This window comes from Saccostrea echinata, unplaced genomic scaffold (genome assembly GCF_033153115.1).
Source record: "Saccostrea echinata isolate AGI-Se365-2 ecotype Australia unplaced genomic scaffold, CSIRO_AGI_Sech_v1 ptg000033l, whole genome shotgun sequence".
NCBI lineage: Eukaryota > Metazoa > Mollusca > Bivalvia > Ostreida > Ostreidae > Saccostrea > Saccostrea echinata.
In genome coordinates, this window is record NW_026889782.1 from 33,754,844 (window position 1) to 33,782,500 (window position 27,657).

Below are 27,657 nucleotides of genomic sequence, written 5' to 3' on the forward strand. Positions count from 1 at the left end.
TTAACGCATTAAGGCGTTTCCTTTCCATACGAGGACCTGTCCGTCAATTCCGCTCAGACAGAGGGACCAACTTTGTTGGCGCTGTAAATGAATTACAGATGGTGCACCAATTCGTAGAGAAGCCTACAGTGCAGAAATTCCTTCAAGACAAGGATTGTTCCTGGCTCTTTAACCCTCCACATGCTTCCCACTTTGGTGGAGTCTGGGAGCGTATGATCGGCGTAACTCGCAGAATTTTAGATGGCATCCTTCTCCGAGATGGAATGAAAGGTTTAACCCATGAAACCTTGTCTATATTTCTTTCAGAAGTTTGCGCCATAGTGAACTCACGACCACTCATCGAAATATCAGAGGATGTAAGGACCTATCTGTCCTTACACCTGCTATGATACTCACTCAAAAGATAGGACACTTACCGGAATCATTACCCACAATAGATCCAAAAGAGTTATATAAGTCTCAGTGGCGCTACGTACAAGCACTTGCAGCTGAATTTTGGCGTAAATGGGAACGAGAGTATCTGTCCGTTCTTCAGACTCGACGCAAGTGGACTTCTGATGAGCGTAGTTTGAAAGAAGGAGATGTTGTCATGTTAAAGGAGGCTGAAAATCCAAGGAATCAGTGGCCGTTGGCTCTTGTGACCAAAACTTTCCCTTCAGCTGATGGACATGTACGAGAAGTTGGAAGTTCGTGTCGTTAAAGGGGACACTGTCAGTATATGTAAGACCCATCCATAAACTCGTACCCCTTTTGTTTTTGTAATGATATAATATATCATGTTGTACACTTATGCTTTAGGTCTATTATTTTTAGTAATGTAAACACAAAAAGTTTTCCCATAGAAATCAGAAGGGGAGTGTGGTGTTACGGATATTATCCGTTCCGGTTCAGATTTTATAGTGTTTCAGATTATGTTTGTGTACATCCGGGATGATCCCGCATTTTGTCAATGACAAATTTACCACTTGTTTCATTGTTATTAGACAGTCCAAAGAGTAAGTTTTATGTGCAAAATGTATAATACTATTTAGTTATCAAATATGTAAAGCTACGCTTATTGTCGTCAAATTGTTTTTGCATATTTTAATGAAACATGAATTGGAAAGCGCACATGGTCATGGCATTATGTGAAAACTTATTTAGATATTATCATCTCTAATATTTTGTTACAATTCCAAGACATTTACACGAAGTTATTCGTACTCACAAGTCAATTGATATACGCAGGTGTGTTAAGGAAGCACTAAGATAATCTGACTTGACTAAATCAGTGATACAATATGACGTCATAGTAGGCGAGATGACGTCAAGTTTAGAACACAAGTTTTCCTAATATTGCTATTTAGAGATATAATTTGACTCCTGAAAATGAATAGAAATTTGCAAATATTAACAAAAATAAAATGTTTCTATTTTGTTATGCTGTATCTGTCACTTGAATTATAATCTCCGAGCAATGACGTCATAACTGTTCAACAAGGAACTTGAGAATCGATCATGTTGTGTAACGAGAATTTGGCCAAAACGGCATGTAAAAAGATACGTAAAAGGAGGTTTAGAAGTAAATACCGTGAATATTGTGTGTTATTCATGTGAAGTTAAAGTATGTTTAACAGGTATGTTGATTTATTTTCATCGATTATATCTTCTATTGAAGACAGTCAGCAATTTACGTATCCCGGTTGGCCTTTCCTCTGTCATTCGTGACAACAATAATGCAAAAGTACAACACTAAGCTGGATACTTAAAAACATAAGATTTGTACATATCGAAAGCTTGTGTTCTATAATACTTGGAAAGTGCTGCTAGAATCGTGAGGTAAACATGGTTTGTAGAAATATCTCGGGTTATATGCATAAAATGCAAAACATCGGGTAAGGTTTCGTACATATATGTGGAATAATTATTTTCCCGATCTGACAGTGGGATTCTAGCAGCACTTTTAAGGCATAAGAGATGTTTTTCAACTATGTTATTTACTCAAAGAAATTATTTAACCCCGGGGTAGTGTTGTTCTGTGAAGTTTTTCATTAAGGAATATTTTGCTATTAATAGCAGTCACGTGATGACGTCGAGGTGGTGCACTACTTGGCCTCGGACACTCCGTGTCTTTATGTAATAGTTAATAATAGTTTATGTTTTATCGGAGACTTTGATGAATTATTAATCTTAATTTTCTTTAAAAAGTCTAAATTTCTCGAGAAATGATTTGTATGCTTCCTTAACATACCCGCGTATTCTACAACGAACATGTATCTGTGTGCGTCATGTTTACTGTCGTAAATCCTTATTTTCTCGAAATTTTAAATTTTGGTATTGTGTAAAACATGGAATGTTAGTTTGTAGCAACTTTGTCAATTTGATGTTTATAATTTTAAGTTGTTTGCCTCTAATTACCAATTTGTAAGATGACTTTTTATTATTGTAGTCTCTTACCCTCTGAAGTATATCTACCAATGAGGAGGCCAATAAACATCTTTGAAAATCTTTAAAGCACTTTTTAGAATCATCTTGGGTCGTATAATCCTTATATTAATGTCATAATTGAGTAATGAGCAATATACGCAATATCTAATGAAGTTACTTCTACTGTAACAATCACAAATGTTCATTAAGATAAATCACGTCATAGTTTAGCATTAGGTATGTATGTTACACTTTGTACATCAATAAGCATTTTTTATAAGCTGAGGGATGAAAGAAGATCATCAATGGACAGTAACAAGAAGATTTTTACAGACCACACCTACCGAGGCAAGATAGCTGTATTCTACCCCTGCAAATAAGATTAAGTCTAATGAATATATACATGGTTCTGATACCGAATCAGTTGGAAAAAATAGCACTGAAATGAAACAAATGTGGAATTTTTTATCATATCAACAGAAGATGCTTTAAAAGTTCAAAAAATATTTTTTAATAATCTGATCTCTTCGGGTCACATGGTAAAGCTAAATATTAGAGGTGTAATGTAACTGGCAAGATGTAACATTATAATATTATATTTTTCTTCATTTATATTGCAGGTTTTGATGAATTTTTTTGGCAGTATGCCATCTTCCTCAGAGTATTTTAAAGTAGCTATTCCTAGAATGGAAAAGCCTTTATATTCCCATTTACATTACGGGTGTTTGAGGGATGTTGGACTCTTCTCAAGTTCAGTGTTGCAAGTAACATGGCTAAGCGAGGTAATTAAAGTATTCTAATGTTAAAGGTTGAAGTATTTTTATGCACCCCTTCGAAGAAGAGAGGGCATATTGCTTTGCTGCTATCTGTCAGTCGGTCAGTCCACCAACAGTTTCCGTTTATTTTTTTCGCAGAGGTTGCATGTACATACTGAAATGAAATTTGGTATACAGATTTAGCATTAAAAAATCTAGGCCAAGTTCTATTTTGGGTATGATCAAGCAATTTTTTACAGATTTATGCCCCTTTGACTTAGAAAGGGGGTGGGGGTTGGTCATAAGTGTTTCACAAACATCTCTTTTTCTGGTTGTGTTATAAATTAATGCTCTCTATGACCAAATCAAGTATTTACATAGCTATATACTTTAATCCATTAAATTGCTATGGAGAGAACGATTATAGGCATTATGCCTGCTGTTCAATCCATTTCATTTGTAATGAATAAAATATATTTTAAAGTAATCCATTATGTTCCAGGATGAAGTACCACTTGAGGAACCTGAAGAAGCAAATAGCTTTAAGGAAAATGACCAACATCCCTAAACATCCTCTGCTGTTCCTCGTCCCCAAATACAAGCTGCAGCACTTTGTAATGTAAAAATGAGGGATTAACTTATTCCAAAATTAAACATACAGCAAGTAAGCTAGAGAACTTTTATACATGCCACATTTAATAAGTTTTATTGCTTCAAATTGTTATTATAATTATATTAGTGCATTTTCTTTTAGAACAGTGTATTGACTGTTGAGAGCTCCAGATATTCCAGACACTTACAGGTATTTTTCTTTCTGTGGAGAACCGTTCACGGTAGCTCGGTCGGTAGAGCGCTCGCTCTGTGATCGGGAGGTCGTGAGTTCGACTCTCGGCCGCGACAGACCTAAGTCGATAAAATGGGTAGCAACTGTTCCTTCGCCATGCGCTCGGCACTTTGAAGTGAAAGTTGCGGGTCCTTCGGATGAGACCTTAAAAACCGAGGCCCCGTGTCACGGCAGGCGTTGGCACGATAAAGATCCCTCACTGCTCAATGGCCCTGAGTGCCGAGTAAAGGTCAAAATTTGAAGCCCTTCACCGGTATATGGTGACGTCTCTACATGAGTGAAAAATTCTCGAATGGGACGTAAAACAACATACAATCAATTAATCTTTCCGTGGAGAGAACAGAAGCACCTGTGGTTCACTTTGTAGCAAGTTAATTTTTTAAAGTTATTCTAGTTAAATTTCACATGGAGATTAATAAGACCTTTGGAACAGGGTCCTATATAAAATACTTTATACAATATTATAGACTTCAATGTAATGGGAATTGACTATACCTTGTCAGCACAATTTATGATATCAGACAGGTATGGTAGAATTAATATTTCTTTGCTATATCAGAAAAACCATTTCAATCTTTATTTTATAGAAATTATGTTGATGTAGCATGTATTTCATTCGATTCATCCTCTGAATCAGAAATAGACAAAACAAATTATCTTGAATTGACTGCAGAGCCTGAGGAGTAAGTGTAACAATAGATACATTGGAAATTGAGTGTACTAAGAAAAGTTGTATGTACTTTTTGTTGCTATTAATTGATGATCATCCAATTATTTTACAGAGCTGACCCTTTGTTCACCCTGACAACATTGTCATCCAAAATTCAAACATCTGCTGTTACGCGCTTCAATGTAAACAGACAAAATGTTTGGGAGTGCACCATCAGAAAGCTTAAAAAGAAAGATTTTATGACATTTATGACATAGAAAGACATTTAATGACCTTCTTTTTAAGTTTTCTGATTATTATGGAGAGATGGAAGAAGGGATTGACCAAGGTGGTCCCAAGAGGGAATTTTTAGATCTTTTGATGGAGTATACCCTCAACTCCTCACTGTTTGAAGGATCTCTGACATCCAAATACTGAAGTGGCACTTCACCAGAATTCACCCGATAGACCGGACGCAATTCATAGCGCTCTGGATTTCTTTGTTCACGACTGTTTATTAACTTGAAATTAAACATGTAACACAGTAAATATTTAGTGTTTGGTAGTTTACTAGTAGTGCTAGTTGTTTTTGTTTCTCTATTTCCTTTGTTTTTATGACTTCTTAACTTTTTCTTTGTCCTGAGGAAGGGGCAGGTCGTCCCGAAAATTTGACAATTATTATTTTTCGTGTCGTTGGTCATTTTTAGTGCTTTGTATAAATTTCCATCCCCTGACCTTGTATCTACTTAGTAGATCCGACACTTAGGATATACAGTGTTGTTGGTTTTTAGTGCTTATATATATATATATATATATATATATATATATATATATATATATATATATATATATATAATGTAGATATTTTGTAGATATTATATATGTATGATGATATTGATGCCTCGTATACTATTGGAATTAAAATTTGTCACACTGAAATGCAATTAATTTTACATGTTTATACATTCAATTTTCAGGTTCTGTGATGGGCTCGACAGGTTGGATATTGTAAAAAAATTTCAAAGTTTGCATAAGCTGTTCGTATACAAGAAGATCAAGTTTTCAATAGAATCTTTTGAAAGCCTTTTTGAATATCAGCTTGCAGAAAAAGGTTCAAACCAGAGAAATGCACAAAATGTGGTTCTTGGTTGGTAGAGAGACTTTTTAGAAGAAGTAGAAGGTACAGCTGTAGTCCAAAAAAATTCATACTAAACTTGTACTTTCATTTCCAAACTTATAATTTCATTTCCATAGGGGTTGTTAAATGTGTGTTTTTATTTTGTGGTGCCCAGTTCACCTACCAGGGCTCTAATTGGCGACTAATTTAGTCGCCATGGCACCTAGAATTTTTTGATTGGCGCCTAAAATTTTCCATTGGTCGCCAAATTGGCAAGTTTTTCTGAAAAAGCGAAAAGAAATTTTAAAGAAAAGGAAGTTACTTTTAGCAATGGACATGTCTTGTTTTCTTAGGCATGTCGAGGGTCTCCATATTCTATTAACTTTTAAAGTTGGCGCCTTAGAAAAATGGCCTGGCGACTAAAAATTTGCATTGACGACTAAATTTTTTTGATAAGGCGCCAGCTGGCGCCGAAATTTTAGAGGCCTGCCTACTGCACATAAATGCATCTTACTCTTTTTCTCTCTAGTCCAGATAAACTGTGTAGAGCAATAGGTACAAATAAAATAGATGTATTCACAGATCCATGATATGAAATATATTTTTTCAGAAGGTGATACACCTCTGACTTGCCACAGGAGCAAAGGAGCCCCCACCACTTGAATTTACTCCCAAACCAAGCATTTGTTTTTGGCAAGAAAAACTGCCCAAAGCAGTTACATGCACAAATACTCTCCATCTACCAACCTCAAATTCCACCTACAAAGATTTCAAGAACAGCATGAAATTTGGGGTTTTAAATACTGAGGGGTTTTTGTTATTCTAAACATTTTGTTTGTCATTATGGCCTTTCATCATGCACGTGCTCAGCAGCACTCCATCAGTTTGTCATCACTTTTTAGCTCACCTGAGTCGAGGCTCAAGTGAGCTTTTCTGATCAAAGAGTGTCCAGTGTCCATCTGTCTTCTGTAAACTTTTCACATTTTCGACTTCTTCTTAAGAACAACTGGGCCAATTTCAACCAAACTTGCAACCTTGGGTAAAGGGGATTCAAGTTTGTTCACAGGAAGTGATGCACCCTTTTTCTAGGAAAGATAATTAAGAAATCGGGAAAATTTGGTGGCATCTTTCAAAAATCTTCTTCTTGAGAACCACTGGGCAAGAAAAGATGAAACTTATGTGGAAGCTTCATTACATACTCTAGATTCAAATTTGTTCATATCATAACCCCCGGGGATAGGGTGGGGCTACAACAGGGGGAGGGTCAAAGTTTACCATCAGATAATATAGGAAATATCTTTAAAAGTCTTCCTTCTCAGGAACAGCTAATCCATAATTAGACATATTCATACAGAAATATCTTCAGGGAGTGTAGATTAAAATATGTTCCAATCATGGCCCCTGGGAGTAGGGCAGGGCCACAACAGGGGTGGGGGGTCAAAGTTTACCATCAGATAATATATTGATTATATGTTGTTTTACGTCCCATTCGAGAATTTTTCACTCATATAGAGGCGTCACTATATACCGGTGAAGGGCTTCAAATTTTGACCTTTACTCGGCACTCAGGGCCATTGAGCAGTGAGGGATCTTTATCGTGCCAACGCCTGCCGTGACACGGGGCCTTGGTTTTTAAGGTCTCGTCCGAAGGACCCGCAACTTTCACTTCAAAGTGCCGAGCGCATGGCGAAGGAACAGTTGCTACCCATTTTTTTTATCTACTTAGGTCAGTCGCGGCCGAGATTCGAACTCACGACCTCCCGATCACGGAGCGAGCGCTCTACCGACTGAGCTACCGTGAACGGTCAGATAATATAGGAAATATCTTTAAAAATCTGCTGCTCACGAACAGCAAAGCCATGATTAGTCATATTATTATAGGAGCATCTTCAGGTACTGTAGATTCAATTTGTTCAAATTTACAGTGGGTAGGGTGGGGCCACAATGTTCAATCAGAGTTTTACATAGGAATACTTAGATAAACAAATCTTTAAAATTCTTCTGTTTAAGAACAGCAAAGCCCTGATTAGTAATATTGATATAAAAGCATCACGAGGTAGTGTAAATTTAAGTCCCCCCCCTTAAAATTTTTCGATACACTGAATTGATTTCTGCTTCTTCCTAGCCAGTATGTTCAGGTGAGCGATGTGGCCCTTGGGCCTCTTGTTAACTCTCTTGTTTTGAAGGCCTTAGTGAGCTTTTCTGATCAAAATTTGTCTGTTGTCCTTCTTGTTGTCATCTTCATAAACTTGTAAAAATTTCATCTTCTTTTCCAGAACCACTGAACCAGTTTCAACCAAATTTGGCGCAGAGTATAATTGGGTGAAGGGGATATAAATTTATTCAACTAAAGGGCATCGCCCCCTTAAAGGTGAAATAATAAAGAAAGACTATAAATTGGGTTGGGTCATTTGAAAAATCTTCTTCTCAAGAACCACTGCACCAGAAAAGATAAACTTATGTAAAAGCTTCCTGACACAGTGTATACTGAGGTATGTTCTAATCATGACCTTACAGGGATACGGTGGGATCATCATGGGTGATCAAAGTTTTATATTGGAATAATATAGGAAAATCTCAAGAACAGCAAATGAAGCCAAATGTTAAAGCATCCTGGGTTAATGTGGAAGCTTCCTCAGGAGTGTAGATTCTAATTTGATCAGATCTTCCACCCACCCCCCCCCTCCCCACCACCTCAGTTAGGGTGGGACCACAATCAATGATCATGTTTAACATTTGAATACATAGGCAAAATTTTTAAAATCTTCTTTAAGGATAGCAAAGGCATGATTGGTTATATTTATATGGAAGAATCCTGAGGTAGTGAAGATTGAGCATTGTTCAATTTATGATCCTAGTGAATCTAATGAAGAACAGGAGCTAGAGCCATAGTGACTCGGGTAGATGTGGCCCATGTACTCTTGTTTTATATTGTAATGCAATAAACCATGTATTCTTTTATTGATTTACTTTCATATTCTCCAAGACAGGAAAATGTTTGGTCACTCAATCAGAGATCAAGGTCAGAATTAAGGTCAGGATCTCAATAGTGTTCTTTTTTTAGTTATATCACCTGTACAAAGTTGGATGACATGTTTATTGTCTACCCCAAAAATGAAGTTTGGAATCTTCATGTCTGTATATCTTAGGTTTTAATAGACAAAATAATTTTCTTTGTTTTGTATCTCTGAAATTATTTAATTAATTTTCAAACTGTAGAATAAATGTACCAGGTATAATTTTGGACATTTTTAAATTGGTTAAAGTAAAACATAAATAAAAGAAGGCTAATTCCTTGAATCAAGTCAGTGTAACTGCAAAAAAATTAGAATCTGTTTAAACAGACTTTGTAGTTATGGAAACAATTAAGGAAGCTCTATAAATATTTTACATCAAAGGGCAGATCACTCTGCCTGAAACTACCACTGAATAAGTGAGCAGTGTTTAGAGCTTCCAGGGAAATTTTCTTTCTAATTTAAGAATTTCCTCTATTTAAAAGGTATCATATAAAGTGTTATTTTCGCCATGTTGTTTTGTCCATTCGAAAAATCATGTGACAAGCCCACTTCCTAAGTGTATAAGCATTATACATAAAGACCAACCCAAATTGGATATAACTTTTTTCAATCCATTGGATGATCTACTTATATGGAGAAAAGAGGTGAAATGTACTGGAGACAATTAACTGTAGATGTTGCTTTGTTCAAGGTTCATAATAAATTACTGTAACTTCTGTTGTTACTTTTTATTATGTAAGTGCAATGATACATGTAAAACTTTCCTTTAATGCATTAAGCATTAGCACTTGTGACATTAAGCAACTAGTAAACTATGGTAGCATGATATTAAGCAACTAGTTAACGTCTATGGTAGCATACTTGTCATTTATTGTCATATAATAAGACAATTTTGATCACATTACAGAGTGATGAAATGAATTGGCACAGCTTTTGGGAACTTTTCAAATAAAAGGGGTTTGTGTAAAATTAAACCAATTAATCCAAAGCTAGGTATTGCATGTAGTATTAGTGCCAATCTGATTAAAATCATATCTTTGTTACTCTAGGAAATTTCAATAGTCGGTTTAAAAAATTTCGGAGAGGAGCAAAGATCTACTTTTAATCAAAATGTCAAGTCCATACGATTCCGAATCTTTCATCACATTTACTGCTTCATCCAAAGTCTCCCTGTCTGTTTTAGATAACGGACACTCGTCCCTTGGTTTCAAATAGCATTTTTCATCATTTGATATGTTTAAGCTTTCACAAATTTCTGCAACATGGCGCATCTGGTCATCCTGAGTGTTTTTAAAGGTTGTTGAATTGCTGTATGCATTACAGGCCAAAGACTCAAATCATCTGCGGTGTTTTGTTGTTTTCTGTTCTGAGCCTGTGGTTGTTGTGAATTATGGACCAGTCTTTAAGTGCTGCATCAATCCTTGGTATGAAGGTGTAATGAAGAGCAAACCTATGGACTGGGTTATTCACATCCAAAACTTGCTTATCTTCCATGTAATGGAAAAGTCGATAATGTGTTACTAGTACCTTCATGTAAACGTCTCTCCACAGTCGTTCGATCCTCTGATTATGGACAGACTTTCCTGTAATGAAGCTTCCCCCTCTCTGTTCCATTAATGGCTGTCATCAAGTGTCCAACATCTACAAATTCTCTTCCACAATCTACACGCACTCTGCAAGGTATTCCATACCTAGTGACCCCTTTTAGAATGAAACACGCTGCTCCTTTTGATGTATTGCATGATGATGCTCTAAGATATGTTATCATTCTACTGTATCCATCAATGCACCACAATATTCCATCTAAAAGAGAAATATATATTCAAGATTTCACCTGTTTTTAACCAACTCTCATATACATATATGTATTATTCCCCGGTTGACTGATCACACCCGTTGTGAGCCCTATGTATTGATCAGATATACGGAGAACTCCTTAATCAAATTTAGCATATAAACTAGCTTGAATAACAGTATAATAGGAATGATAAAACATTTTGACCAGTGTTTGATGAAACATATTGATATGCATCAATTTCCAAATTTAAGTTCTCAAAAATAACTTTTCTAAAGTTATCGCTGTTATGATTGTCGGGAATAAACTAAATTCTCAATCTACAAACAGTTACACATACTTTATGGAATAAGGATTTTTCCTCATAAACATATTGCTTGCATCTTGTACATCTTCACAATGTCAAGGTGTGTTATTTCCGTAATCACAAAACTTTGACATTGTGAAGATACATCTTGTAAAAGATTGAAGCTAAATGATGTGACCTCTACTTTTCAAACTATTAAAAATTGGCATTTCAGATTGCTGTACTTGTAACAGACTTCAAGGAAACGAATAACAAAATAGAGGTATTTCATTGCACCCTTACTGAATAATGGGTGATTGTCAACAAATTACCTGATCTGTGAGTGATGTGTATCAACATGCCATAGGAAATTGGCAGATGGGACACGATATTGCCTTCTTTGTATAGTGCGGGACCAACGAGTTGCAGTTCCAATTGGGTCGATATTGGACAAGAGTTCACAACACCTTTTTCTTTGAATCAAAACTACCTGAACTTTCAAGGCTGCTAAAACTTCTTCTGCACCTAAATGAAATATTTTTTTAATATTCTATACATAATTAAATAAAGATAAATATGAGTGTGTATTGGTTTCATTTCTCAACTCAAAAGATAAATGCCTTTAAAAATAACTGTAGAGGCATGTATTGCCAGTATCCAAATTCTACCTGCATTTGGATGATCTCTGTTACAAGTTCTGATCAATGCAGTTAGCTCCTCATCATTCAAATTGCTGTATTTTGACCTCACGGTTTTATTTTCATCCTTTAAACGGTTGTAAATGGTGTTGGGGTATATTTTTCCACAAAAAAGTCCATTCTTTGCTATTGCAGTAACTGAAAATCCGAGATCAACTCCTTCAACTTTTCCATGTCAATTTGTAGGCGATGTCTTCCCCTTCCTGTAGAACTTGGTTCTCTCTGTACTACTTGTATAAAGAAGGGGAAAAAATCATTCTATTAGGGTTTGATTGGCTGAAAAGGATTTATCTAGCTAATGAAATTAATTGCACAACAAAGGAATTATTAACAAACTGAAATTTAAGGTTCTTAGAATAAAATTTATAAAGTGGTGTATAGGCAGATCATTATTCATTTACATGTTAAACTTAAATTTTACACTAACTTTATTGGTATTATTATAGGTATTTTGGGGTTGCAATAACCTTTTGCATATTTTATAATATTTTAAAGCAACTTTTCATACTTACATATATGTATTGTTTATAAAGAGTGAGGCATATATTTGTACAAAAATATTATATGAAATGTAGTATTCCTATACACTACAGGGAATGATATATTCCAGTTTAATGGTGATGGACAAGAATGCACCTGGGAACCACGCAGTTGTGGCAGGGAATAGTTTTTTAAATGCCAAACATGTGTCGAGGGGGTCGGCATATATATGCATGAGGTCAATAAAAACATACATGGGGACAGTTTCTTGGGAGCTAATTAATTGCACTTCATATACCTATAGCTCAAAAAATATGTCAACATATAACATGTAATCAACATATTAGAGTGCACATGTACTGAAAATGCTCTTGGAGGCCTCCCCAGATTTTGGCTTGTTTTTCTAAGATTGGGCCTCTGTCGCACACAAACAGCTCATCCCAGTCCCGAGCGAGCGGTATAAAACACACAGTATTTTGTAGATCAATGAATGCCCTAAAGAAAATTCACCAATTGATCTGGGGCTTCCCTCTTAGATACACACGGTCACACCTTCTTCGAAGCCCTACTGCTTTCAAGCTGAATTTCCTCTTCAAATGACCACGTGTCTTAGTTTCGCATTTACATTAGCATTATAGTATTTCTCTTATAAATTACATAGTAAGGCTGTGATGGCGGTACAGAGAAACAGTATGATAAATATTCCGCACTTTATTAAAGCTTACCGTCGCCTATGTGTATATATATAACAGTCTCAGAAGTTACAGCGTGTCTGGTCTGGACAACAGCCAAAGTAGAAGAGAGAGAGGAATGCGGGTACACGTCACACAATGTGTGCAGTGCACCACGTGACAAGAGGCAGCAGGGCAATTCGTGCCCGGTACCTACATGTCCACTACATTCCTCCCCATTTTGAACATAGGGCGTCCCAGCCCGTATCTATAGAACAATGGGACAAACTATAATGTACAAATAATCAAATAAATTAACTCCTAGCAGGGCCTACCACTCTTACATACATACATGCACACAATAGCAATATCAATTAAACATTAATGTTTATAATAAAATAATAAGAAAATTAACACAGTTCATGACACTGTCACTCATCAGAATCATCCCCCGAGTCGTCTCGGTCCACCACGTGGTCCACAACATCATCCATGGATAGGCTCTGCTACGGCGACGTCTACGGTGCGGCCAAAAGTAGATAGAAAAGGGTACACCAGGACCTGGACATCCTGGTCACAATAAACAAACTACAAGGACCCTCTCACCTGAGGACCAAAGAACACCCTGTAGTTCTGGTACACTAACCCCGCAAGAAGAGCGACATCCTGTCCCCTTACTGTGGACACAAGCTTGTAAACCTCTCCGATGTGCCGAGGGCTCATCGGACTTACGACACCACACGGCGAGTCCGGACTATCAGACTCGACCAACAACCTGTCGATCGGGATAGCACGTATACCCGACAACTGAACCTCTGACATACTAGAAACCTGCCCGCTGATCCCAAAAAACACGGGTCTCCCTGAGTCTAACCAAAGCTTCACCTGTTCCGGCCCCCCAGAAAAGTTACGCAAAAACAACGGGACCAAGGTAGGAACGAACATACCGTCTAACAAAGTTAAACAATCCTGCATAGGCACACGGCCTAGCGGATCATCCGCATGTCCCTTAACTACCAAGATCATGCCTGTACTGAAGCTAACCTGGCGGAAAAACTCAGCCAGAACAAATCTCTGACATCTCTGAGTAGCCGGTCCGGAGTAATCCAGACCGATCTCCCCAATAACCCAATTCTTAGCTCGACAGTTCCCGACAACGCGGGCCACATCAGATTGAAGGATCAAGTCCGCGACTCCCGGGGGAATCCCCTGGGCAATCACCCAACGCGGATTACCGTTATCCGAGAGAGGCTCCTCCTTGTACGTGTATGCCACACATCCCCCAACTAACTCAACCTGCAAGCTAACGGGGCGCTGGTCCGCACTCACCAACTCGTTGACATACTGACCCTGGCACCCAGGCATACTCCTAGGAAACCACAAACAATCTACTACCTGCAACAACGGAACCTCCGAACTCTCGGACCAGGAAGGCCGCGGCGCTCCGCCACTGGCGCCTTCCTCCACTGGAAGAACAACAACCACCTCTGGCGGACTCTCCGCCACCACTGTAGTAGACACTTCTGGCGCCAAACTCTCCGCCGAACTCGGGAGGCTATCCGGCACCAAAACCACTCCACTAACAACTGAATCTGGGAGCAACTCATCCTCCCAAGACTCCCCTAAGTCCGAGCGAGACCGCTCGAGGTAATTCCAAGCACCCATAAAATCAGCACCATTCAGTATAATAGCAATGACTCGCGGATGAGCCAACATAGCAATATGGGGTAACTCCCCCATCCGCACCCTGCGGATCTGTTGCTCTAACGGTGGTACTATCCTCAAATGGGCAGATAACCTAGTCATGACGTCACGCACACTAGCCGAAAATCCCCACTCGACCTTTCCCATCCGCCTAACTACCCACAGGCGGAGTTTCTCTAACAGACTATCTCTATCAGCACCCTCGGGAGCCACCCTCAGCAACTTTGCTAAATCCAAGAGAAACTCCAGGAATACCCCTGGATCATCCACACCCCTAGTGTGAGATTCCGAAATATGAGTCAACATAGGTGTCGCCCCAGAAAACTTCGCGCCACACCCATGTACTGCGCACCAACGAGCACCCCTAGACCTAACCCGACGTGCCCCTGCCCCCTCCGCACCTGCGGGAATTAACCGTAACCTAGCATAATCTGACAACAAACCGGCACGTCCGACCCCTTGAGGTCGAGGAGTACTAACATCTCGCGGTCTAGCGAAAGAGAACTCAGGATCCCCCATACTCTGAGGTACTAAATCCGCCCAGGAAGGTTCCGGCTGAATAGACACTCCTCTCCCGGCAGGCGGTTAACTTAACGGCATATCCGGGATCCCGGTAATCCGGCCCCGGCCTCGCGGCGCCTCAGAGTCTTCCTCCGACGCACTGGGATTACTCTCCGCTGGAGCGGATGCTTCAGATTCCGCATCACTTCTCTCCTTTAACTCCTCCTCGGCGGAGCTTCCGCCCTCATATATAAATTCATCTATTTCCTTAGACATCTCTAGCGAACCTACAAAAAATAGGTAAAAACATCAAACCTACACCTTCAAACTAATTCATGTGCAAGTACACTTACCCTGATGGAAACCTATCTAATACCTACACATGCTCCCGCATCATTGCGGGAACCCTAACTCCCTAATCTAATGACTGACACTGACGGGACTGCACTCGGGGCAAGTATATTGGGGCACTGTTTTAGCATAATCCTCACTTTACCCACACACCCAGGATGAAACCAGTCCCGGCAGCTGTCGCACTGGACCATTAACCCCTTAGGATTAGATTGTAAGCATAAACAATACTGTCGGGTCTTAGCCCCCTTAGTGGCTCTAGGTCGTTTGGGCGATTTGGGTTTTTCCGGTTGTTCTGACCTTTCCCTTACCCGTTTCCGGGTACCCAGATATGGACCTACTGTTTCTGCTGGTTTAGGACTGACTTTAGATTTAACCCTACTCCCCGGGTCCCCAGGACTTGACCCTGAGTCCGCGGTCACCAGCGGTCTAACCACATCACGCACAAGGGAACTATCCCCATCTCGGGCTACTGACTGTCCTGGCAACTTGCTCTGATAAGTAACTAACCACTTGGGAAGTTGCCTGGCCTCGCATCTCTTAAGCTTGTCATGGTGCATGACCTTGACATCGCGCCGAGATTTGACGACAAATATTGTATCAGATTTGGCTTCAATAATTACCCCAGGGCCCTTCCAAACAGATTCTACCTTTTTTCCCGCATTGCGGCGCCAATACACCAAATCTCCGACCTTAAACTTATGGGTACGGATCTTAATGTCGTGCGACCTTTTCATTGCCTTCTGCGCGACTTTTAGTTTCTTACGGGCAATGTCATGCGCGCTCTGCACGTTCTGTTCCAGATCACGTACATACCTGTCAACCTCACCCTCCTCCCCATTTTGAAAAGACTGCGAAGGGGTGGGGAAAACATTAAGGTTGCTGGTATGTTGACTTCTCTACCCAGCATTAGACGATTTGGAGTATATCCGGTGTGGCGATTCACCGCCGACCGCAATGCCCCAGCCAGTGGGCCCAAAAACCTATCCCATGTCTTGGGCTGACCATCGATATAGCAACGGACCGCATCCATCAAGGTGCGGTTGTACCGTTCTACTTGGCCATTTCCGGAAGGTCTGTATGGCGTGGTCCGGGCTTTATGAATACCTAACATTGTACAAATTTTACAGAAAAGCTCACTTTCAAAATTACGGCCCTGATCTGTAAAAATTTCATAAGGATAGCCAAATCGCGAAAAGAAATCATTGATGGCTGACCTGGCCGTGACCTCCGCTGTCTGAGATGGGAGCGGAATGCACTCAACCCACTTGGTAAAGTTATCTACCATCATGAGTATATACTCATTTCCGCTATCTGTTCGGGGTAGCGGCCCAAGGAAGTCTAAGTGCACTCTCTCCATCGGACTTCCGGCCTGGTAGCTTTTCATTTCCGATTTATTCGGCAGAGAACCCCTCTTATTCCGGGCACAAATGTCGCATGTCTTGACATATAGCTTAATGTCCTTTACCATCCGCCACCAATAGAACTGTTGCTTAAGTCTTTCTTTAGTTCTCTGTATACCTTGGTGACCGGACGACGGAATGTCATGACATAAGTGCATGACCTCGGACCTGAGACTTCTCGGGACTAACAGTCTACGAGGCATGTCCGAGTCTTCCGGTTCTCGCCAAATAACACCTGTCTCGTCCAGTGTAAAACAGTCTCTCTCCAGAAGGTAGCATTTCTCCTCCGGACTACAGATAATTAGGTCATTTTCAGTAGGTAAATTCCCGGACTCTAAGTACCGTCTCAGGTAAACCATGGCCTCATCTGAGTTCTGTTTATGGGCCATATCTGCGGGACTGTAAGAACATAGGGAAATTCCCGCAGTGTCACCCTGAGATACTTGACAAACTTGAGGCTTTACTTCCTCAATCTCGGGACTTAAACTCGACACCCCATTGACAGCGATTTCGAAACTCGGAAGTTCAGGGGCACCTGCTGCCAACGGAACATCTTCCCAAGTATTTGTCACAATAGCCTGACGGAGAGTAGGATCTAACATCTCATAATTAACCCCCTCAGCGGACTGCGTCTCCGCTCTAACAGGCGATTCCTCAAAGAGCTGGGAAAGAGGAATAACATCGTCAATTTCGGTATTAAAGTCATGCCAGCGCTCATGTGCTCGGCGGCAGTACCGGCATCCGCCACATGGCAAATCTTCGACTCTGATTTTAGTAGAGTAACTCTGGCATGTGTCTGGTATGTCTCTCGACAACGCATCGGCATTCACGTGCTTCTTACCTGGGCGATGTACTATCCGCATATTGTACTGACTAAGCTCCTCTAACCAGCGAGCAACCTGATTTTGCGGATGCTTAAAGTTCATCAGCCAGACCAGGCTATGGTGGTCTGTCCGGACTGTGAACTCCCTGCCCAGCAGGTAATGGCGGAATTGCCTGGTAAATTTGATCACCGCCAATAACTCCTTCCTAGTAGTGCAATACCTGCGCTGCTCGGATGACAGCACGGCGCTGCCATACCCGATTGTTCGCTCTTTTCCATTCTGGACTTGGCTAAGTTCCCCGCCTACGGCATGATCCGAGGCGTCAGTATCCAGAATGAAATGACCTGTACTGTTCGGAATAGCAAGTACTGGGGGTTTGGTCATTAATTGGATGAGTTCCTCAAAGGCGCTTTGTTGTTCAGCCCCCCACCGGAAACCACTCTTTCCGGTAACCGCGTACAGCGGAGCCTCAGTTCTCGAGAAATGAGGAATGAAACTACGGTGATAGTTAGCGAAGCCTAAGAAACGCTCAACGCCCTTCACATCGCAAGGGACAGGCCAGTCACGTACTGCCTCAATGTACTGATCCCCCATCTCGACTCCATGCTCGCTCACGGTTCTACCTAGGAACTCGACTCTAGTTTTAAATAACTCGCATTTCCGAGGCTTAAACTTAAGACCATATGCTCGGAATCGCTCAAACACTTGTCTCAGGTTATCAAGGTGAGCATGTGCTGAAACCCCTAATACTAATACATCATCGAGAAAAGCTAATGCAATTTTCCAGTTGAGTCTGTGCAATACCAGATTGATGGCCCTAGCGAAGGTCGCGGGGGCATTACACAGACCGAACCCCATTCTTGTGAATTCGAATAGTCCGTATTTGGTAATAAAGGCTGTCTTTTTCCGGTCTTCCGGAGCTATTTTAATTTGCCAATAGGCCGCATTGGCGTCCAGTTTAGAAAACCAGCGGTTTCCCGCTAGCGTGTCCATGCACTCTTCGATGAGTGGCAGGGGGTACGTGTCCTTGACTGTCACCTTATTCAGGGCTCTGTAGTCCACGCACCAGCGGACACTACCATCCTTCTTCCGGACTAGGACCGGGGCAGACGCCCAGTCTGAAGAAGATGGCTGGATAACTCCGGCCTCTAACATTTTGTCTAGATGACCCTCTTCCTCCCCCTGGAACACAGCAGGAGTGCGGCGCATCCGCTGCTTAACGGGAAGGGCATCGCCAGTATCTATCCGATGCTCTATTTCGGAAAAATTTCCGAGGTCAAGGTCATCTACAGCAAAAACATTAGCAAACTCTTTAACTAGCTCTACAGCCTGAGATTTCACTTCCACAGGCGCACTCTTACCTAACTGATCTAGGAGTGGGGCTATGTGTTTATAATTAGTTTCCCCCTCCGCTGACATGCGACGCACTGTGGGATCGGTACTCTTGACAGACATAGCAGGAGCAGCTTCCCCTACTTTAGTACCAGTCTTAATTATATGACTTCTGTCAGTCAGGTTTAAGATACATAGCTTAGCTTTGTTTCCTGCGGCATTGTATGTCCGCGAAGCTACTATACCAGGCGGAAATATGCTAGCTGGTTCCAGCATAAATTCTGGCATATCGGAAGTAAGGGCGCACTCGATAACTTGGGCAGTGTGCGGAGGGACCCGCACTCTGCGGACTGAAACCGCATCGAGTACTGGCACTGTTTCATCAGCGCTCAGGGCGAAAATAGTGTCTATGCCCTTAACCCTTAATGTACCGGCTTCACATGAAACTTCTGCACCGTGCGCACGCAAGAAATCAATTCCCAAAAGCATTTCGTCTTGTAAGGGGCCAACATAAATCGGGTGAACGAAATCATAATCCCCGATACGGAGATTCAAATGTCCGAGGTACTGGGCGGTCATCCCAGCCCCCTCGCCTGCGAGCTTAACATTAGTGTCTCTAACAATCTCGGGCTGCGGTCTCAGTGACTTGTACACCTCCCCTGAGATTATCGTGATATCAGCTGCAGTATCGATAGTTGCCTTCACGCGATGGCCTCCCAGCTGCACGGGAATACGCCAAGCCCCAGAACCAATTCCCTGACTACCTGACCTGACAGACGGTATCACGTAAGTCGCTTTCACATTCGGTTCGTAAAACCTGACTCTAGTGTCGGAATCTGACACACGACGTTTTTCTGTATACTTTCCATCAGTATTCTTAATGCACGGATGAGGAGTTCCCGATCTACGCCTTCGTATGCGGATCGGACAGTCCCGTCGCAGATGGCCTGGCTCTTGGCATTCATAGCAGACCACTGGCCTTGGAGCACGAGGACGACCTCGACCCTCTGACTGTTCTTTGGATGAACGGCGCCTGGGACTATAGCTTTTACTACTGTCCCCCGAGTCACTGGAGTGACGACGCTGTCTCCATAAGGCCCGGTCCGGTGACTCGGTACGGGTCTTTGCTCCCTCGGCAGTGGATAACGGGCTCCTCCTAGAAGTGCGTTCCTCGTGCTCTTCATAGGGCTCTCGAGACCCGGAGTATGAGTTTTGTCGGGAATGACCTTGAGAGGGCGAAAAACTAAGATCATCTCCGCGATCACGAGAAACGGACCTTACTGCTCTCGAACGACGGGCTACAGCTCTCCGGCTGAGCTGATGAGTCTTGACACGCTTAATGGCCTCTTCTAGAGTCCCCGGGGGGTTGTTAATCAGTTGCTGCCCCGCTTCGCCATCATTACACCCAAGAGCGAAACGAACGATTACCTGCTCCTGGAAGATTTCCGGCGAAGTCCCGCTACCAAACGCTTTCTGGGCAGTGTCCATAACTCGGTCCCCCCATTGTTCTATAGCCTCGTCCGCCCGCTGGCAAATAGAATTAAATTCCAGCTGTGAGGCGGCTCGCAAAGAAGTTCGACCAAACCTCTCTTCCATCCGGAGAACAACTTCTCGGAAACTTAACAGCGCGCCTCGTCGTCTGAGAATATCGAAGTACTTCAGGGCTGCCCCCTCGAGTGTGAGACTTAGGGCAAACAGAGAGTCGGGATCGCTCCACTGATGGTATTCCGCGATAGTGGAGAACTTGGCATAAAACGGACCCCATTCTACGTCTCCGTTATATCTAACACCCTTAACTTCTGCTGGAATGTTTTTACTAACACCACTTCTTGTTCCCGGGGGAAGTAAACTCGGCAATTGACTCCGATTCGCAGTGGTCATCAACGTGTGACCTTGAACTGAACTAGGCCACCCCCCAATGCTAGGTACGAGCGACGGACTACCCCCTAATGCAGCTGACTGCCCAACCAACCTACCATAGTGATCAGAGCCCTAACCACTCGAGTTAGCCACACTAGGATGCGCGGACGCTAAGGGCAAGGTCGCGGAAGTACCCACTCGGGTGCACCATGCAACATGACCCGGGACCGGTGGGCCCGTGCTGGGAAGCACTGGGTAATCGGCAGTCCCCCCTGACGCGAATGAACCCAACGTAATAGTACTCGGGAGTCCGGAGCCTAAACTTTCACAGCCAATCGATGATAGGGAATGACCTTGAGACACATTAACACTCTGTTCCCCCATAGACACAGGTGTAGACCTTCCGCTAGGTGCGGTCACTACTGGCGTCACTACAGGCATATCATGTCCGGATAGTGAACTAGGGACCCAAGGACTCCCCTGGCTGCTAGTCACTATGGCTTGACTGACTTTGACTTCCTGCATGGGTGGGGGTGACTGTGGCGGACTTGCTTTCATCATACCCGCCAACATCTGGGTAATATTACCTAACTGGGCCCCCATATTTTTCTCCATTGAACCCACCTGTGAGGTCACAGTAGTCTCAAGGATATTTATATCCCCCCGCAGGGCTCCCACATCCTGACCAAGCGTGTCTACCCTGCGGTTAACATAGCCTATCTCCCCCTGTAACTTATCTACGACCCCCTCCAATATTGTCTGCCTCTCCTGGAGGAGCGCATAGAACTCCTGAAAACCGGGTGTGTCCCCTGGACCCTCGGATATAGTTCCCTGGGTAAGTGACATGTCCCCCTCCCCATACTGAGTGACATTATCCGGGGCACTCTCCCCCTGGGGCATTGGTGTACTAACTACACCCGGGACGAACCTCACACTCCTGACAGGCGGGACTTTCCCTGAGCTGCACTCTAACGGGGTACTCTCCAGACCCATGCAGTCTATTCCCCCCACCCGAGCGTACCAGCCCCCCTCGGGTCTCAAAGCCCCCCTGCCCAGACCGAAGGAACTAAACTCGCGGTCCATGACAGAAACCCGCCTTACATAAATATACACACAATAAAACTACATGTAATTATATAGCGGCTAGCCCGCTATATATATAGGCACAATACAAATAAATACAAATGAACTTTATTTAATAAAACAACTTTACATTATAAAAGTGTACAAAAATCCAAGATGGCGACGGCACTAGCCAACACGTGCTAGGCCGGCACCCCGCTGCCCAGACAAAAAACCCTGGGTCACAGCGTCAATATAGTATTTCTCTTATAAATTACATAGTAAGGCTGTGATGGCGGTACAGAGAAACACTATGATAAATATTCCGCACTTTATTAAAGCTTACCGTCGCCTATGTGTATATATATAACAGTCTCAGAAGTTACAGCGTGTCTGGTCTGGACAACAGCCAAAGTAGAAGAGAGAGAGGAATGCGGGTACACGTCACACAATGTGTGCAGTGCACCACGTGACAAGAGGCAGCAGGGCAATTCGTGCCCGGTACCTACATGTCCACTACAGCATCATAGTGACACCTACACGTTGCACATCATTTTTCTCAGTAAGCACTCTGCTTCACTGCACATATATCCCATCATTATTCTTTTCATTTTTCGACATAAAATATGACATCAAACAGGGGATATCTCTCGCTTTTTTTTTTTTAAAGAAATTTGATGTGTCGTTAGTACGAAACTTTACCGTCACCTGTTCCTACTGTCAATACATTGACTCTTTATTGTGTGTTTGTATGCTCTCATGAGCTCACAATATATATTGGTCTCAAAAAATCTTTAAATTTTATCTTACGAATTAGGTTGGAATTATTCTGCTCTAAAGTGCAAAGTCGAATGAATTCGATCGTTAAGGGTTCGTATGATATAGGACGCTCTAATATTTCTCAGTTTATCTCAGGGGAAGGAGGGGGTGGGGTAAATCTGATAGCGGTACCTATACGTTCTATTAGATCAGGTACACAAAAAGTTTTAGTTGTGTGCTGTGCCAAGTAGAGGACTTCCTCGTCCGTAAGAACCATATTTTAAGAGGAAAAATTTAATCCAGAGTTAATAAGTTTCATCAACTTTATCATTTTAACTGGTTCAGTATATATTAAAATTGCGTCCTTATAGAAGCACTAAGATTTACTAGACATTTTTATAAATAAGTCAAAATTGGTACCATAAAAAAGATGTATATGAGAGAAATTTCATACCACCGATATTCGAAACAAAGCAGTTTCAGGTTGTTTTTTTCAATTTTACTCTACATCTTACGACAAGCTTTCAAAAACAAAAAAAAAGATCTGCTGTAAATAATTATTATTGTTGGAAAAGGGTAAAATGTAATGAAAAAACGGATATACAAATACAGTTGTATTTATTTTTTGTTTAAATTCATCACTTTGTAAAACTTTTTTGAACTACAGGGAGTAAAGACACATAAAAAGAAAGAAAAAATGAAACGTTATAAAGTTTGCTAATAATAGCATCTATTTGTGTATATACAAAACAGATGCTTTTATTTTACGAGAGAAGTATTTTGTTTGAGTCGGGCTCGGTCCGACTGAAGAAGTACTAGTATATTAAGGCTCAGGTTTGTCATTCACCTTTCTTTCTGCTGACCTTTTCAAAGTAAAGACGTGCTGAAAATATTGTGAAGAAATTTAAGTAATTTTGCCTTGTAAATCTCCCTCCCTCCACGCCAGATATGAAGGGGTATGTTAGTTGTTTTTTTTTTTTGTTTTTTTTTTTTAAAAAGAAGGTTTTTTCTCCTCTTCTTTTTTTTTTTAGGTTTTGTCAAGCTTCAGTTCCCTTAGGATTCAGTTGGATACATGCGTAAGGAATCGTTTTGACACTTTCCAGGATTGATGAACATCTGCGCAAACCAAGCCAACAGTTGATAATATTTGTGTGAAATGTACTGGTTGTCTTGTTGCCAGACAAATGTCTGGCGACATTGAATCCATGAAATCTGGAATGTGTTCGGAATTCAGAGACAGTTTTGAATATATGGAAGGTAGACTTAGAAAAGATTTGGAGTCAAAAGTAGAAGCTATGGAAAAAGATTTGTAATAATAATAATAAATTCTTTTATTTAGACAGGATAGCACAATTAGTCAAACATTACTAGTTTACATTGTGGTCCTGTATAAAACACATTCACAAACAGGTTAAAAAAATGATAGTAGAAAAGAGTAACAATATACATGTCATATTATATATATATAATAATATAGACATATATGTACATAATATTAAATAAGATAAGTAAATAAAAAGTCCATAGTGTCATAAGATAAAGTAATTAAAAAAAAAATAAACAAACAATTACTTCAGTTCACTTGTTTAAATTATAATGCTGCAAATATGCTGATTTATAAGAAGCCAGAGAATCACAGGCAGCTGATTCCATTAAATTGCAGTTGAAACTTTAAAAGATTGCTTATAATATTCAGTTCGTGCTTTGGGAACATATAAAAGGCCATTAACACTACTTCTTATTGCCCTTCAGCTAACATGGATAACAAATATAAATACATTCAAATGTTCTGGCGTCATACCTTTCATAACTTTTAAGGCAAGCAAACGTTTTCTATATATAAAATAATCATGTACAGGCATCCATTTGAGAACACTAAAGTTTTCAACAGTAGGGGTTTAAATTTCTTTTACATTCATGATAATTCTGGCGGCCCTTTTCTGTAATTTAAATAGTCTATCATTAAACCCTTGTATTTGGCTGAACACCAAAGAATAAAATGAGGAAAAATAACAGTGTTGTAAATTTTTAGCAATGCTACATTTGACATAAAATGTCGTAAACGACGTAAAATACCATTTTTGTGAGATTTTCTTACACAAGGAATCAACATGTACAGACCAGGTAAGACATTCATCAATCTGTGCACCGAGTAGTTTCGCACTTTTAACTGTATTTAACACAACGATGTGACAGTTGATGCAGATGTATGTCCGAGTGTAAAGTGTCAGAAAAAAATTATCTTTCAGAAAGAAAAGCTACTTTATTGAAATTCCTGTCAAACACCAAATAAAAACATTTTCAGGAAAAGAGGGAAAAGTTGAAAGTTTGAAGCATAGATTTACAAGAAAAAATAAGAAATCAGTAGGAATTTAAGACATTAATGATGAAAATCTTCATAGAAATTTGTCTAAAACAGGTGGACCACTCGTCGGAGAACCCTTACAATATATCGTTTACGTGGAACACTGATAGAATACATATATTTAAAAGTTCAAAAGTTTCAATCTGGTCTCTTTACTTTAATACACAATTTTCTACATTTTGAGGACTTTTGTGCAGTGCAAATCAACATGCATTGTGTTTTCTTTAAGTTCATCGTAAGCTTTTTACTTTCCATTCATTTCATAGAATTAAAAAGATCATCGTGCAGCCTTTGTTTAATAACATCAATAGATTTATGTGACACATCCTGTGTCGTATCATTTGAGTATACCCTAAAACCTTGAAAATAAGCCGGATTCAATAATAAGCCGGTTTTGAAAATAAGCCACCAATTTCTTGCATTGAAAATTACTCGAAAATAAGCCTGTTTTGAAAATAAACCGGTCATGAAAATGCCTATTAGGAAAAATTTTACACTAAAAAGTGTTTCTTTTTTTCTACATGCAAGGAATTGAACACAGTGTTATTTTAATTATTTTATTTTATTATAAACATTCCATGATATTAATTATTTTATTTTAACAAAGCACGAGATATTATTGCATTATTTTTTTTTAAGCTAACGGAAATCTTGAAATTCATTACATGTCGTCTTTAACTTGACTGTAAACCACAGTTAAGTGTAGTATTATGTGACAGTGATATTAACTGTGAACTAGAAAACAGCATGTTAGAGTTTGAGATATGGTTGAGTTTTAATTTTTGAGTTATTTGATATTTGAACTACTGTGAGTTTTATATTTAATGTTTGATATTTGAACTTTGACATTTGAACTTTGTTTGATGTGTGCTGACCCTCCGCGGTAAACCCGGAACGGTTAGTGTGTACACATGTTGCTATGATTTCATGGGATTGCCCTATTAAAATGGCATCCCATATTGTTTGTGATCTATATGTCACGACCAATACTCGCCATAACATTAAATATACAAATATTAACATTTGGTGTTGTATTCTTATCTCTGTATAAATAATATGAAAAAAAAAACAACAAATAAATGTATTCACATATTAAAAATGTATATTATATGTACATAGTAGCCTCCCGAATTATAAACATGATTACAATTTATTATATAGTCTATAAATAGTCCCTATATAATCTATACGAACGCAAACAGTTCATAACACTACATATTCACCGGATTTGAAGTCGTATTCACCGGAGGTTCAGTGCGCGTGCAGTGGCATTGTGACGTCACAATCAATACCTCAAACAACGTTGAGCACAATGGTTGCAACGGTCGGAGCTAGCTGGATATTTGAGCAGGAAAAATTGTTTCGCAAGTTTATGGCAGGATTATTTTCCTAACATTTCGATGTCTTACACACAGCGAAAGGAAAACACCGAAGATATAGTTTGTAATCTGGACATTTGATTATTTTTCTACGACAGAAGTTCGTAAATGAAAATGGAATCGTCAGGCAGCCTTTAATGTCTTATTCATTCAAATTCTGACTATAAACTAAAACAATTATGGACTCTTTCGATGGTAAATATGGTTTGTTATTCACCAGAAAAATATCAATATTGATATTTTTCTGGTGAATAACAAACCATATTTCCCATCTGAAATCTCCATAATTGTATAATATTAACTGAAATAAATTGTAGACGCAAATGGTTTTTCAGTTTAAAAAGTTGATTTATTCAGTTTGTCCAAACTCACCTCTAAGAAATGGCTTTTTGTAATTATTTCACCCTACCACTCCACCCAATGTAACTAAATACTAGAAACTATGACTATTTTAATTGTGAAATGTTATGAAAATGTTTTTTAGTGGCATATCGCAAAAATAATTGATCTCTATAAATATATTTGATCTTTTTTATGTTACATAATTCAGAATAATCATAAAAGATTGTTTATAATTTCAATTGTTGTTCACTCTGATTCTTCTCTGAACAAAATCTGTATTAAAAGAAGATACGTCGTGTTACAATACTGAAGACATCATGAACGCCTTTAAAGAGGCTGGGGGGTTGTGGCCATTTTAGACTATATTGATCTCCTTTAGAAGAAGAGCTCCATATGAAGATATAGAAAATGATCAAATTTTAAAACTAAAATTTTTGAAATTTTTCTTTGCCAAATGATAGTTGACAGCTAAAGATATATCTAAACAAGAGGCCCATGGGCCACATCGCTCACCTGAGCACATTGGCTAGAAACAAATCAGTTCAGAATTGAAAAGATTACCGGGGGTTGGGGGGTTGAATTTTAAACTACCTGATGATGCTTCCATGTCAATATAACGAATGGCTTTGTTGTACTCGAGAAGATTTTTTCCCCCCATATATTCCTTTGTAAAATGTTGATCCCCCATTGTGGCTCCTCCCTATCCCAGAAATCATTATTTGAACAAACTTAAATCTACACTACCGGAGGATGCTTCCATATCAATATGACTAAACATAGCTTTTCTGTTCTTGAGAAGAAATATTTTTTCTATGTGTTCTTATGTAAAACTTTCGATCCCCATTGGACCCCACCCTACCCCTGGGGGTTATCATTTGAAAAAAAAAAAAACCAGAAGTCTCTGACGAGACTGTATTTCTACTGGTTGCATTTATAAAGGAAGATAAAAGTAGCACTTGGACTTGAAACTTTGCAACAGCAATAAATAGAATAATGATCCTTAGTTTAGTCTCTTTTGTGGCAAGATTTATTATTATATCAGACTAAAACTGTAGGA